General features: G+C 41.6%; 1 protein-coding gene and 1 long non-coding RNA gene across 3 annotated transcripts in view; one reads left to right on the top strand and one right to left on the bottom strand.

Annotated features, from left to right (window-relative positions):
* nr6a1a (nuclear receptor subfamily 6, group A, member 1a) overlaps positions 1 to 13,914 on the bottom strand; it is a 76,160-nt gene that overhangs the window by 40,600 nt on the left and 21,646 nt on the right. The window lies entirely within an intron of this gene.
* The window catches only part of LOC310733195, a 10,941-nt gene continuing 10,616 nt past the window's right edge, over positions 13,590 to 13,914 (top strand). Inside the window, exon 1 of the long non-coding RNA XR_014535649.1 lies at positions 13,590 to 13,914. This exon is cut by the window's right edge and continues 57 nt beyond it. This is a non-coding gene — a long non-coding RNA (uncharacterized lncRNA).

The raw sequence follows: 13,914 nt of genomic DNA, 5'->3' as shown, positions 1-13,914 counted from the left end.
TTAGGGCCCATGTATCGAGCAAGAACGAGAAGCTAACCGAGAGCAAGCTTTCTGAGAAAACAATACTGTGTGAAAAGAAACAATACAATGAAATCATAAATATTATGGATTTATTTTTTCCCCCCTCGTTTTTTTCAGCATGCGTTGCTCCGGTTAGTCTTTTGTACACAGGTTTATATCTCAGAGTAAATAAAAAAGCTGAGTCATGGACACTGTGTTTGAAGAGACGCAGACGTAAATGCCGGAATGTAAAGTCTAGTACGTAAAAAGTCAGACGTTTTCCGGAATCGGATAATCATCTTTACTGAGATAAGAGCGAGACTAAATGGCAAACATCTCATTAACGTCAAAAAATACAGCGCATTCCAGATCTCTGAAAGTGTGCTGGGATTTTTTTTTTGATTAGACGGCGCATTCCTCCGAACTGCGTTCAAAGACCTTTTGAACTTGTGCGCTTTATGAGATAAGGGGGAGAAAGAAAAAAACACACAAAAAAAATAAAACTTATAAAGAAAGGCTATCGGAGAGATGGAAGGGAAGAGGAGAGCATCTCCTGTAACCCAACAAGTCCAGACAAGCACCTGTCCTGTTTTTGTTTGGTCTAGTCGTCTCTCTAGAACACGCACACACACACACACACACGCACACACACACACACGCCAGACACACACTTAGCCTTGTGGGATTTAATTGTCACCTGTAATTCAGTGAGTCTAGGGCTCTGTTCAGACTTGGTACTAACGTGTCTCGGGAGATCGGATCAGAAGTGTAATTTGTTCACACCGGGGATTTGAACGCGTCGTCTCGGGTCACTCGGGTTCCCGTTTGTGTGGAAGAGCTGTACAATGTCACTTCGATCCCAGTTTCAAAAAAAAGAAAGAAATGAAAAAAGCTCAAAATCAGCCTCGGATGAGTTTTTCTAATTAAACAAATCCCGAGTGAGTCAACAGAAGCGCGTTCACACTAAAACATGGGCAGATCGCCCGCTCCGATCCTGACGGTGCGACACTTATCCAAGTCTGCGTTCTCCGAGTAGGAGGGGCATTATTTTATTTCTACATGTTCAACAATAAAGATGTTTTCGAACTCAGGGTTCTGGAGATTTACGTGCTGAAAGTTCGAATCGAACCATCCAAAAAAAAAAAGAATCACGGTTAATCAAAACGAAATTGTTACGACTCGGTGGGATCCGTTCCCCCTCAATAAAAATCTTACAATAAGAGATTCAGTGGTGTAAATAATAGTGGTACTCAAAATTCACGGTTCGGCGCGGTACCTCGTTTTGAAGTCACGGTTCGGTTCGATTCCGGTACGGTTACAGGGGGAAGAAATGCCAACCAGAAAATTGCTTGTCGTTTTTTTTTATTATTATTAACGCAGTTTATTATTATTAACGTTTGTGATTATGATTTTTACAAAATCATATTTTATAATATGATGTACAAAAAAAATCTAATATAAAAATACAATTGATAAAATCAAATTAAGGCAATACAATCTTTATAATATTGATTCAACTGAGTAATCGATTCAATTGGAAAATTAAATTAAAATAAATTTTACATTTGTTAGACCCCATTTGGGTAACAGGTGTGTGTGTGTGTGTGTGTGTGTTTTTTACATTTAATATTTAATTTTCCAAAGATATGATCTACTTAACTGTTCTGCTGATTTCAGCAGACTTTAACGATTGTCTTAATTCCATCCTTCATCATTCGCTCCCTCGATAAGTGGAATTGTCAGGATTTTCTCCTTTTAAGAGAAATTCTTGAAGCTGAACATAAAAGTCAAAAAAATCCATAAGTCGTACAACAAATCGTATTTTAGCAATAAATGGTGTTTGAGGAACAGCATGAGTAATCACAGTGACGCTGCACTAACTCCCCTGGCATTGTTGTGTATGTTTTCAATTTAATAATAATAAAAAAATTAAACAGTGACACTGAGCTCAAAGTGCGAGGCAGAGACTAAACAAACTTACGGTCCGTCACATAATACGTTCCTGAGGGAACTCAGATTTTATGTAAACGGTTTATGTTAATTGTTACACCCCTTGTAAATACTGAAACGTTGACTCATATTTATTTTTTTTTTTTTTTTTTAGATTAGATTGAATGATGTCATCAAAAAATATAACATTGCATTTTATTATTTTTATTGTTATTGTTTTTATTTTTGTATTTCATTTTTACCTTTTCTTTCTCCCCTCTCTTGTTCTTTTTCACTAGCATTGCAAAAGTTGGGCATTGTTTGTTGACTGTTTTTAAAAATAAAATTATAATAATAATTAAAAAAATTATATATACTTGCGAATGAATTGCAAATGAAACCCATGGTCTAGTCTGGAGGCCTGAGCTTCACACTGAAAAGAGCTGATGTTGAGGAGAAAACGCACACATGATGAGACTTCACGTGACCCGAAACAGATTTTAATACCGGATCTGAACGGGGTATAAAAGGAGCTTTAAGTCCATCACACTGGCTTCAGTCACCCCCAATAAAAGGAAATCCCCAACCTCACACACACATACACACACACACACACACACACACGACCTTGAGAGCACAGTTCAAAGAGCACAAACACAAGAATACACAGTTGAGGATCAAAGGAGACGGCTATAAAAGACAGTTCCAGTCATAACAGCTTCAAAGTTTTAAACGCGTCCATTTCAAAATAAACGTCTGTGTTGGGATTTTTCTTTCGATTTCCGTTCACTCCCTTCGTGAGGAAAATTATTTACGTGAACGTTTTCAGATTTTCTGATATCAGTTTTTGTGGATTGAATGATCACAAAATGAGGACATCACAAGCTTTTATTTTAGATCTCAATTATTTTGTACATTTTGTTAATCTTCATTTTTACTCACTTAAGTACTTAGTGGTATTATTAGATCGATTTTGATTTTTAAGCACCCAGGGCTTCACCCTGCTATTCAACACAGTTGTTATTAGGCAGCAGAAATACACTGTGTGTATGTGTGTGTGTGTGTGTGTGTGTGTGTGTGTGTGTGTGTGTGTGTGTGTGTTTGTGTAAGTTAAATTTAAATGTATTCCCACCCTGCTCTCGCTCTCTTCCCGCCAGACCGGAGTAAACTAGGACATGGTATTGTGTTGAGTAGTTTGTGCTTCAAATGCATCTTTTATACATCGGGATCCTAAAAGCATCAGAAAATAGAGCGAAAGAGAAGAGAAAATGGAAGTGCATTCTACACCCGGAGTGAACAGAGATACACATTTTTGTAAGAGTGCAATATGGACAAAAGTTTGTGGACACCTGACCATAAGATTGGTATGCGCTCCTTTTTGAACTTCCAGTTCCTCATTTAATCCTCATTCGCCCTTATAATACGAGTCACCCTCTGGAAAGATGTTCCAGTAGATTTTGTGGGGATTTGTGTGAAATTCATTCAGCCACAAGGGTGTTAGTAAAGTCAGGTACTGATATAGGAGAGGAGAGGAGAACAAAGGAAAAGAGTGGAGAGGAGAGGAAAGGAGGGGAGAGCAGAGGAAAGGAAAGGAGAGGAGAGGAGAGGAGAGGAGAGCAGAGGAAAGGAGTGGAGAGGAGATGAGACAAGAGGAGAGCAGAGGAGAGGAGAGGAGAGGAGAGGAGGAGAGGGAAGCCGAGGAGAGGAGGAGAGGATAGGAGAGCAGATGAGATGAGAGGAGAGGAGAGGAGAGGAGAGGAGACGAGGAGAGGAGAGGATAGCATAGCATAGAATAGGATAGGATAGGATAGGATAGGATAGGATAGGAGAGGAGAGAAGAGGAGAGAAGAGGAGAGGAGGACTCGGGTGCAGTCAGATCGTTCCAGTTCATTACGGTTCGGGGAAATCTGTCCCAATACTTTTGGGCATATAGAATAGTTAAGAAAAATACATATAAAATAAAAAAACACACACACAGTAATGCATGTTTACAGTTTTAAAGACAAGGTTCAAAATAATTCTTTTTAATCCTAATCAAACAGCAATTTTCTGGAGATGAGGAGGTTTTTTAAAATATCAGGATTTACAATAGATCTGGAAACACGACTAATCAATTTGTCCAGTAATGCGGTCGAGTTTTTTTTCTAGCTGTCAAATCCGCTGATCTCCGTCTCCGGCGCTTTTTCCTTCTACTTGACGCTTGCGTGAGCGATTTGCAGTGTGTTTGCTGCTTTCTTTGCTTCGGTTTGTGTATAATAAATGCTAATAGCGAGTCTAATTGCACACTAAGAGGCAGGACTTCCTTGAGAGATGATGAGTCGACGAGTCGCGCTGATTTTGTGTTCACTCGGCAGTTCTGCGCGTCCGTGATCTGCACCAGTGCGCTAAATTTGGAAACACTGCGAGCCTGTAAGCCCAAATATCCCCAAAATGCCTGTCATTCAAAAAATAAACCACTTAGAATTATTTACACAAAGACTAACGAAGAGTTTCCTGTTTACAGTTAAATGAGGGTTTTGGTTCTCAGATGTGGAGGTTCGGGAGAGAAGAAGGTTACGAGGTCTCTGCTACATAAACCTGCATCTTTTTTAGGAGATTGAACAAGTCGGGTCAGGAAAAGGAGTCGGACCGTTTCCTCTCCAAGTTTCCTTTCTCAAGCGACGCTCATCCCTATAGCACTCTCTTTCCTCTTCCCTTCCCCCTGAGCTGCTTCCCCTCCTCCACTTACATAAAAGCCCTATTTAAGTTAAAAGAGAGAGAGAGAGAGAGAGAGAGAGAGAGAGAGAGAGAGAGAGAGAGAGAGAGAGAGAGAGAGAGGGAGAGGGAGAGAGGGAGAGGAAGAGAGGACATACCACCACTACTGGCATCCTGCCTCCATGACCTAGTTTCCTACTTACATTCAGAGAGTGGGAGAAAGACAGACAGAATGAGTGTGTGTAAGAGAGAGAGAGAGAGAGAGAGAGAGAGAGAGAGAGAGAGAGAGAGAGAGAGAGGATAAAGAAAATAAATGGAAGAAAGAGAGAGACACACATAGATCACTAAAAGCACAGAGAACCTCTTTCGAAAAACGCAAGATTGGACAAAAGAATCTTGAGTCTAAAAGACAGAGAGAAAACGATAGAAAGATAGAGACACAGAGACAAAGAAAGAAAGAAAGAAAGAAAGAAAGAAAGAAAGAAAGAAAAAGACAAAGAAAGAAAGAAAGAAAGAAAGAAAGAAAGAAAGAAAGAAAGAAAGAAAGAAAGAAAGAAAGAAAGAAAGAAAAAGATCAGACAATTTAGAAATTAAGAAAGCAGACTGAAAGAAAGAGAAACAGAGAGAAAGAGAGAAAAGAGAAGAAAAGGGGGAGAGAGAGAGGGGGAAGAAATCGAGAGAGAAGGAGAGGGAGAGAACAAGTGAGAGAAAGAGAAAGAAAGAAAAAAAGAACAAAAGATGCACTGAATATAAAGATCAGTGTAAACTGTAGTTAAAAAAGCACACTGATTATTTGTGTGTGTGTGTGTGTGTGTGTGTGTGTGTGTGTGTGCGTGTGCAGTAACACTGTATGAGGACTAACAGTACCCTGTCTGTATGTTCTACACTCAAACATCATTATAGGAATGTAAAACACACACACACACACACACACACACACACACACGCGCGCGCAGCTCATGAGAAACATAAACCGTATTTTATTCACACATGCCCTTCTATGATCAAACACCTGGCAGGGTTCCAGGAGCGAGTCACGTGTGAAGGTCCAAAAAACCGGTATCTCAGCTTCACCTACGACGTCTCACACAATGAACGTTTCACATTTACACTATACACACTATAGAGCCCTGGACTGTAAATGACAGAAGATCTAACACACATGGCTCCTGCACTCCAGTGTGAAAGCGGTGTGTGCCGAATCGGACTGAAAGTCAACTTTGTGATAACGCATGGATGTTTCCATGAAAAGAACTCGTCATGAACTCAACAACTGAAACAGATCCTGTAGAACAGAGAAGGTCTCATTTATTTCTCTTCAGTTCTCCCAGTTCAAGTGAAGGGAACATTTTGGCGCTAGCACGTCCAGAGACGTCCAAAACGACTGTGTGCCTCTGAGTTTGGGGAATAGTTTGGGAAACAACCACATGTGGCTGAAAAAAAAGTGTAGCACATATTTCCATTAGAAGAACATTTATAAGTTTTTTTTGTACATTAAGAAAAGGGAAGTCGTTAAACATTTGTCACATGTACTTTACAGCACAGTGAAATTCTTTCTTCGCGCTTCCCAGAGATGTTTGGATGTTACAGCGCCCCCTGGAGCACAGAGGGTTAAGGGCCCCGCTCAAGGTCCCCAAGCCCTTACGATACTGGGGATAAAACCCCCCTGACCTTCTGATCAGTAACCCAAAACCTCAACCACTGAGCTGCAACCTCCAGTAGTGTAATGGTGTAAAGTTTACTATATAGAACAGTATCTTACACTTTCATTAGCTTTTTTTCAACTTTATCTGTGGGGTGACTTGGATAACGTCAGACGTACTGATATAACAATTTTATTATTATTTTTTTTTCTGTGCATCAAACTTAACATGGGACAACTTAAAATCCCTTAAGAAATGGTAAAATTCTCGGGAAATGTAACATGGCTTGTACCATTTTACTTTGTGTCGTTTTTTTCTTTTTGTACATTAAACTGTAAGTCGTAAAGCAGCGTAAAGAGGTTCATGTCAAATATACTGTGATGGACAACATGCTGGCTAGATTTCTGCATTAAAAGTGTTTATTAGTGTTTGAACTGGTTGGGGCTGGTTGGGTTTCACTGGGATAAAGGTAATAGCTGGGTTTTTTTAAACAATTTCAATTGAGTCTGTCAACCAGGAGACAGCTGCAGGATGTGGTCAGGGGGCCCCCAGTTCCCTGTGTGTGTGAGTGGAGCTGGGGGTAGGGAACATGCCAGGAACCATGAAACCTTCAGAGCACGAGAAGACGCAGTAGAGCCACGAGCCGAGAAAGAAGACTTCGAAGAGCAGGACGAGGCTCGTTCACTCGCTGCTTGGAGTCTTTTCCGAGGTGAAGAATGTCGCGCCGCGTTGTCGGACGTCACGCTCTGGTGTACTGATGAATAATGACGTGCGTGCGAACGCGTGCTCTTGTCCTGTCTGCGCTGAAATTTATCGGTCGACACAAAGGCCACTTTGATTCGGTGAGGTGGTCCAGACCACAATGACATCACTGTGGCGACAACGGGGCCGCTCCACGTAAAAAAACAGCCGTAAAGTCGAATTATAAATATGCCTCTTTCACCGCACGACGTCTCCAAAACTTATTTCACATTCACTACAATTCCATACAATTTCTTTTTTTATTTTTTATTCTTTGGTCTTAAATAGAACACGTGCATTGCCGTCATTACATCTGGCCAACATTCGCATACGACCTTTAAAGTAAGGCTTGTGAGGTGCTGATGATATTTTACCGACGTTGTGCGTGTTTAATGCGTTGATCAACCAAAATCAGAACTTTGATTGGTCAAAAAAAGACAAGTCTCAGCTACAAACAAAAAGGGTTTCAAATCACCGGTTTATCATATTAATCTAAAGCAAGTGAGAACAAATGTTAATTAGACGTTAGTTAGTCGTTAGAAATGCAGCATGGCGTAAGAGGAATAACTGGGATTAGAGGTAAGAAGAAAATACTTGACTTCAGGGAGGTGATGAAGCACTTCAGATTTGGTGCGTCTACACAAGAAACAAAAGGCTGGGCAAGACCATAATGTAATTGTCAATCAGCAATGACTAATATGCAGTGTCATTTGAAACACTGGATGTTGGAATACACCAATGTGAAAGGAATACCAAAATATTGTGCATCTCAAAACATACGGGTGGCTAAAATTGCCATTTCTAAAACTAAATTTGATATTATTTCTATATAAGTTCAGGGAGCTGGAAGCTCAGTGGTGAAGGCGTTGGACTCCTGATCGGAAGGTCACAAGTTTAAATCCCAGCGACATCAAGCTACTACTGCTGGGCCCTTGAGCAAAGACCTTAACCTTCAACTGCTCAGTTATGTTTTGCTCTGGAAACGGGTGACTGCCAAATGGCGTAAATATAAGAATAGTCCAGATTGAAAAGAAAACTAGATTAAAAACGGTAGTTACGGCATTGGACATCAGATAGGAAGGTTCGAATCCCAGCACCGCCAAAGCTACAACTATTGGTCTCTTGAGAAAGGCTCTGAACCATCAGAACAATGGTTCTGACGCTCTGGAAAAGGGTGTGTACCATAAATGTAAAAAGTCAACAGGATTATCGTAGTCTTCACATCTTTCCAGTTACGGTTGGGTTTCCATTTTCTCGGATATTCTTGCATTAGCTGGTCCTAATCACTAAATCTGCATTAATTCCAGACAGCTCAGTATTCCAGCTAGGTGAGTTCATCTGAGGTTGTGTTAGCGATACATACGTAGCTGCTAACCGGTCACGCTGTGAGATTTCGTTACGCGCGTTTGAAAGCATTATTTATGTGTTATCCCCTGAATACTTTGTCAGGCAGGGTTAGTCCTCAAGAAAGCTGACGCTGACTTCCCAAAGCTTGACAGATCTTCTGCTGACTGATTCCTAATGACTTTTTATCGCAAGAATCCCAGTCAAGAGAATCCCATCTTTTTACACTACGCCCTATTCATCACGGCTGTCTTATATTTGTGTGGGTTTTTCCCGCCCGCTGAACATGGATCACGGTGGCGTGTTGAACGACGAGCCGTGTTATTTCATTCGTTGAAATGGAATTACAGCGGGAAAGAAAGTGATCTTGTACAGTGGTGTGTTTGTTGTGACAGGTTGGCAAAAAGTTTCAGTCGAGGACAAAAAGATGAGGCAAAATCTTCACGCCGTTAATCCTTCGATTCAGCTGCATATCAGCTTTTGGTGCAGCCATAAGGTTGGTGGGTATTGACTCCAAGCTGACGCTGATATCACTGAAATAAACAAAAAAATGTGCCTTAAATAGAGGGCTTTTCCTGCGCTAATCCCACCTTTCGGCGAGTGCTGCTCGGCTCGTGACATGTGGCTCTCATTTGGGTCTGAAAAACGACCGGTGCTGCTGCCAAACTCGGGAGAAGCCACGAAGGAGGAAATCCACGCTTCAGCTCGACTCCTCAGGCTTTATCAGCCGTTGTTCCCCCCCCCTCTATACATCGTAGGCACAACGCTAACCCCAGACCACGCACAACAAACGTCAATGGTAAGCTTTGAAGCTATGTTACTACTGCACACTATCGCTATCACATGAGAGTGAAGTCGGATGGACTTTGTGTTTGGGGGGGTTGAGGGTATCAGGCCTCTGAAACAGCAGTCCTCATTGAGCTGTGGCAGCACAGGAAGAGGTCAATCGCTCACAGAGCCGGCTCTGGGGTTCAGAGGGTTCATTCAAGGGGAATTTGAGTCCTCAGCCCCTCCTCCACTTGTCTAATGCTGAAAAAAAACAAATAAAGACTGCTCTGCGTTTCCTCGAGAGGTGTCTGTGCAAAACGTCCACCTGCACGACTTGGGGTTCCTGAGGTGTGGACTTCATTTCATTTTCCCTTTGACTGCATGCGGTAGAAACTTTAATTTCAATGTTTAACTCGGCTTTTTCTTTTACACAGCCGAGTTTTCAAGCAAAACGTCCAGAAGTTTTCCGTCCGAATTCTCAGTCAGAAACGAAGGCGGAGCGCTTACCTAACAGCCGCTCAGCCTGGCTTAACTGCTGTAGCACATGTGGCCAGCTTTGGACCAGACGGCCCAGATGTTGTTTTTAATGCATACTCGGAGAGAAAAGAGGGAGGAAGGGTGGGTCATGCTTTGGAATGGGAACTCCTTTGTTCTTTCTCCACTTTTGGAGCCTACCTCAAAACTACAGTACCCATAAAGCAGGGTGTGACCTGGGAAAGGTATATAAAAAAAAATAAAAAAAATGTCGAACTGGGGGTTGTGCAGATTTGCAGACTAAACAAAAAAATAACAGCTTGCATGAATCAATAATGAGCAAAAAACCGCAAGGTAACTACTGTCAGATATTTCCTGTACGCTGGAAAAAGCCGAATAGACGATCCTGAAACAAGTCACACAGGCTGTAATTTATGAATGAATTATATGAAAATACTTTATGATTATGGGAGGAAAGTTACCTCTTGGTTTTTACTGGTAATAGGCGTGAAAGGAGCAAGTGTAGGCATGTATGTTTGATTACTAAATTAACAAAATGTTTTATAGTGCGACAGCGATTCTATCAGCCATCAGCGAGGCTACTCACTCCGTACCAGAAATACAATTTGTAGCTCGCAGAAATGCGATTTGTAGCGCGCAGAATTACGATTTGTAGTACAGAGAAACACAATTTGTAAATATAGATATACAATTGTGGTACGCAGAAATACGATTGTAGTACAGAGAAACACATTTTGTAGATATAGATATACAATTGTAGCGTGCAGAAATACGATTTGTAGTGCGTTGCCGTTTTACGACAGTCTCTCATAATGGATTCTTTTGCGTTTTCTGTCCAGCTTCAAGAATTTTGCTTAAAAGGAGAAAATCCTGACAATTCTACATATCGAGGAAGTGAATGAATGAAAGGGTGGATGGAATTAATACATTTGTTAAAGTCTGCTGAAATCAGTAGAACAGTTAAGTAGAAAATTTAATATTAAATGTAAAGCACACACACACACACACACACACACACACACACACATCTGTATTACCCAAACGGGGTCTAATAAATGTAAACTATTTAATCACTTTTTTCCATTAAATTACTCAATTTAATCACTATAATTTAATTAGATTTATTATTACTATTTTATTTGTATATATTTTATATCTATAATATATTGTAAATTATTCTTGTATATATTATTTACCCAACGGGCATTTTATTTAAAATTTATTTAAAAATGTAAATTGTTGTTCACAAATGTTAATACGAGGTAATGAACCGTGAGTTTTGTGTGCCGTTACACCCCTAATATATACCCTCGGAGAGATTATATAAATAGAAATGGCAACAATCCAAAATCAAGCCTATGATGCCTTGATGTATGCAGAAGTTGGAGGTCTCTGAGGAATCCTTTGTATGCCCACAATGTCTGGAAGCACTGCACTAATGAAGGTGACTGTGTCCACACTCATTTTATTCCTTCAAGGTTTGAACTGGAGAACGAGCGAGTGTTTAAGGAGCTGCTAAGTTCCTTTAAATAGTTTGTTCATGCACATTTAAACCAGAATCAGTCAACACACTCAAGCCAAGGCTGAGAAAAAAAAAACGATTCAAAAGCCCTCAATCGTGTACTGATCTGTCCATCATGTGAAACGTGATTTTCCGTATTTTTCGGACTATAAGCCGCTACTTTTTCCCCACGTTCTGAACCCCGCGGCTTAAACAACGAAGCGGCTTATTTATGAATTTTTCCTGGGTTTTTCCCGGTTTCACAATCTTCACGCCAAAAAACTGAACCCCATAACATTAGACCAATGAAATTTCCGAACAGAAACGAAAAAACGCACCTCACCCGTGTTCTGAGCTGCACATCATCGGGAGAAAAAACGTTCTTTTTTTTAAACACGTCGACGATGCCAAAAGATAAACTCTCGAGAGAAATAGTTGTGAAAGGAAGGAGGAAGACAGTGAACAATGTCTTTCTTGGTCGGCTACTGTTTAGATACAAGCCGTTGTAACGTGTTGAGTCTGGGTGAAGGGAGAGCTCACTAACTCCAGTTACAACAGAAATCATATAAGCACAGACAGGTTTCCAAAACTCCTGCTTTTTATTTTTCTTGGCAACAGATTTACGGGTTAGTCAAAGAAACTTAGAAATGAGCACCAGAAAATAATAAGGACATATTCCTCTGTCACACATGCAGTAATACCGGAACAATTGGGCGGCAGCCTATTCCCAAAATGCCGCTCTGCTCTTAAAGGAGCCACAACATAGTTCAACCGTTACACCATGTAACAGACACTGTCTTTCGTTAAAGCCTGTGTAAAGTTCATTATTTCAGGTGCGGCTTAAATCATGTTCAAAATAAAAATCTTTGTCAAATTCAGTGGGTGCGGCTTATATAAGGGTGCGCTTTATAGTCCGGAAATTACGGTATGTTTATTTATTCAGTGCTTTTAAGGTTTCAGGTTTTACATTAGAAGGTGCATTTAGTAACTGTAACCTCATCACGGTCTTTCAGTATCAGATCTTCTGGTTTACTACCACATTCCCTTGTTGGAAGAAGCACCAAGGAACATCATTAGCAGCAGCATCACCACGTTTGTCCATGGACCCGTGGTGTGTTCTCTACTTTTAGTACCGTAATTTACGAAGATCAGAACAATCGAACCAAGGACCAAACCAGCCGGTCCATGATGAAGTGAACCTTCTGGAGGAACATGTTTAGAAATGGCCTTTGTTTCGTCTGGTACTCTGAAACTCTTACATTAGGTGAAAGAAAGGGAAAAAAACATGTTTCAGAGGAAATGCGTGTTAGCCTTGATGCCCGTGGGCAGAAATTCTCTGCGATCAAACAGAAAAAACTAAAACGGAGTACGAATTAAAATGCGTAACTAACTGTTGTGACTGTGTCCATCCCTGCATATCTTTAGCTTCGAGTGATCCGCCTCATGAAGATCGGTATCGGAGCGGAAATGATCAGGAAGGCCCGATATCTGGAGAGGAGCCTGGACCGTGCCGACACGAGCGGAGCAGAGGAAAAAGGAGGAGGATTGGCAATCGCCTCGCATCAGCTTGTTTGACACGACAATAAGAGTGTTCTAACGAGATGATTTTATGGTTCACCTCCCCTCACTTCCCCCTTTCCTCTCTCTCACACACACACACACACACACACACACACACACACACACACACACTTAGGCTGTGTTGACGCTTGGGGCATCGAGGTGCCATCTTGGCTGCAGCTTATGCGCTCATTATGTCTCGCTGGATCTCACGTGTACGCGTACGAGCACAATGGGTTTGACGGGAGGTGTGTTGCTGGGAAGCGTCACTGCGGTAGAGAGTTGAGATGGAGAAGAAGAGCAGCTCGGTGATATGGATGGATGGATGGATGGATGAATGCAGTCGAGTCCTGATGGTCTGTGTGAAGCCGTGGAGCATCGGTGTTGCCCCCGAGTGATTTGTCTCTCTGTCAGGCTTTATGGCCAGCATCCTGAACATTACGCACTATAAAACCATAATAAGCAAACTGAAAGAGAGATAGACAGACGGAGATGGACTCGGAGGGGCAGAGATGGATGTCAAGCCGCCTTTTATCCTTTCACTCAATCTGTTTTGGGATAAAATGCTGAAAAGCTGATGTGACAAGTGGCCTTTCACATAAACATTGCTCCATGTGAGCCAAAATGGCAGCTGTATATCATTACACACTGATGATAAACTCTCTTTTTCACTGTGTTTATGTGTGTGTGCGTGTGTGTGTTAGAAGCCTTGCCCTGCCCTGGCCAGAACAGTAGTCTGGAATACCGAGGGCTTCTTCTTTCAGCAGCCTTAAAAGCCACCAATCATGTCGCTCTAGTCCAGGGCCGCCAGACATCGGCCAATCAGAGGAGCCCATCGTGGTCACCTGACTCAGCATGGCCCTGTCTGTCAAGCCAGTGGTATAAAGCTCAGTAGGCTCAGACAAGGCTGAGAATGTGTGTGTGTGAGTGTGAGTGAGAGCGCGCACGCGCGCGTGCACAAGTGTGCGTGAGACCGGCCGGGACTCTGTGTACCTTCAGTTTGCTTTGTGACTGAGAGAGACAGACACACACATACAGATTAGCACTTCTGCAAGCGCCTATTCCAGCCAGAAAGAGTGTGAGAGACGGAGGGAAAAAAAAAGATCAAAGAACAGAGGAAAAAGACTTGTAGCTGATGAGGGAAGTTAAGTCTGTTTTTTTCTCTCCCTGTGGAATCAACACTTTGGAAGCTACTTCCTCTCTGCCATTTTTTATTTTTTTTGCCATTTCTTTCTTTTT

The sequence above is a fragment of the Silurus aristotelis genome, assembly GCF_946808225.1.
Source record: "Silurus aristotelis genome assembly, chromosome: 11".
Classification (NCBI taxonomy): Eukaryota; Metazoa; Chordata; class Actinopteri; order Siluriformes; family Siluridae; genus Silurus; species Silurus aristotelis.
Note: the sequence above shows the minus strand (reverse complement) of the source record. Positions and strands in the feature narration are given on the sequence as shown.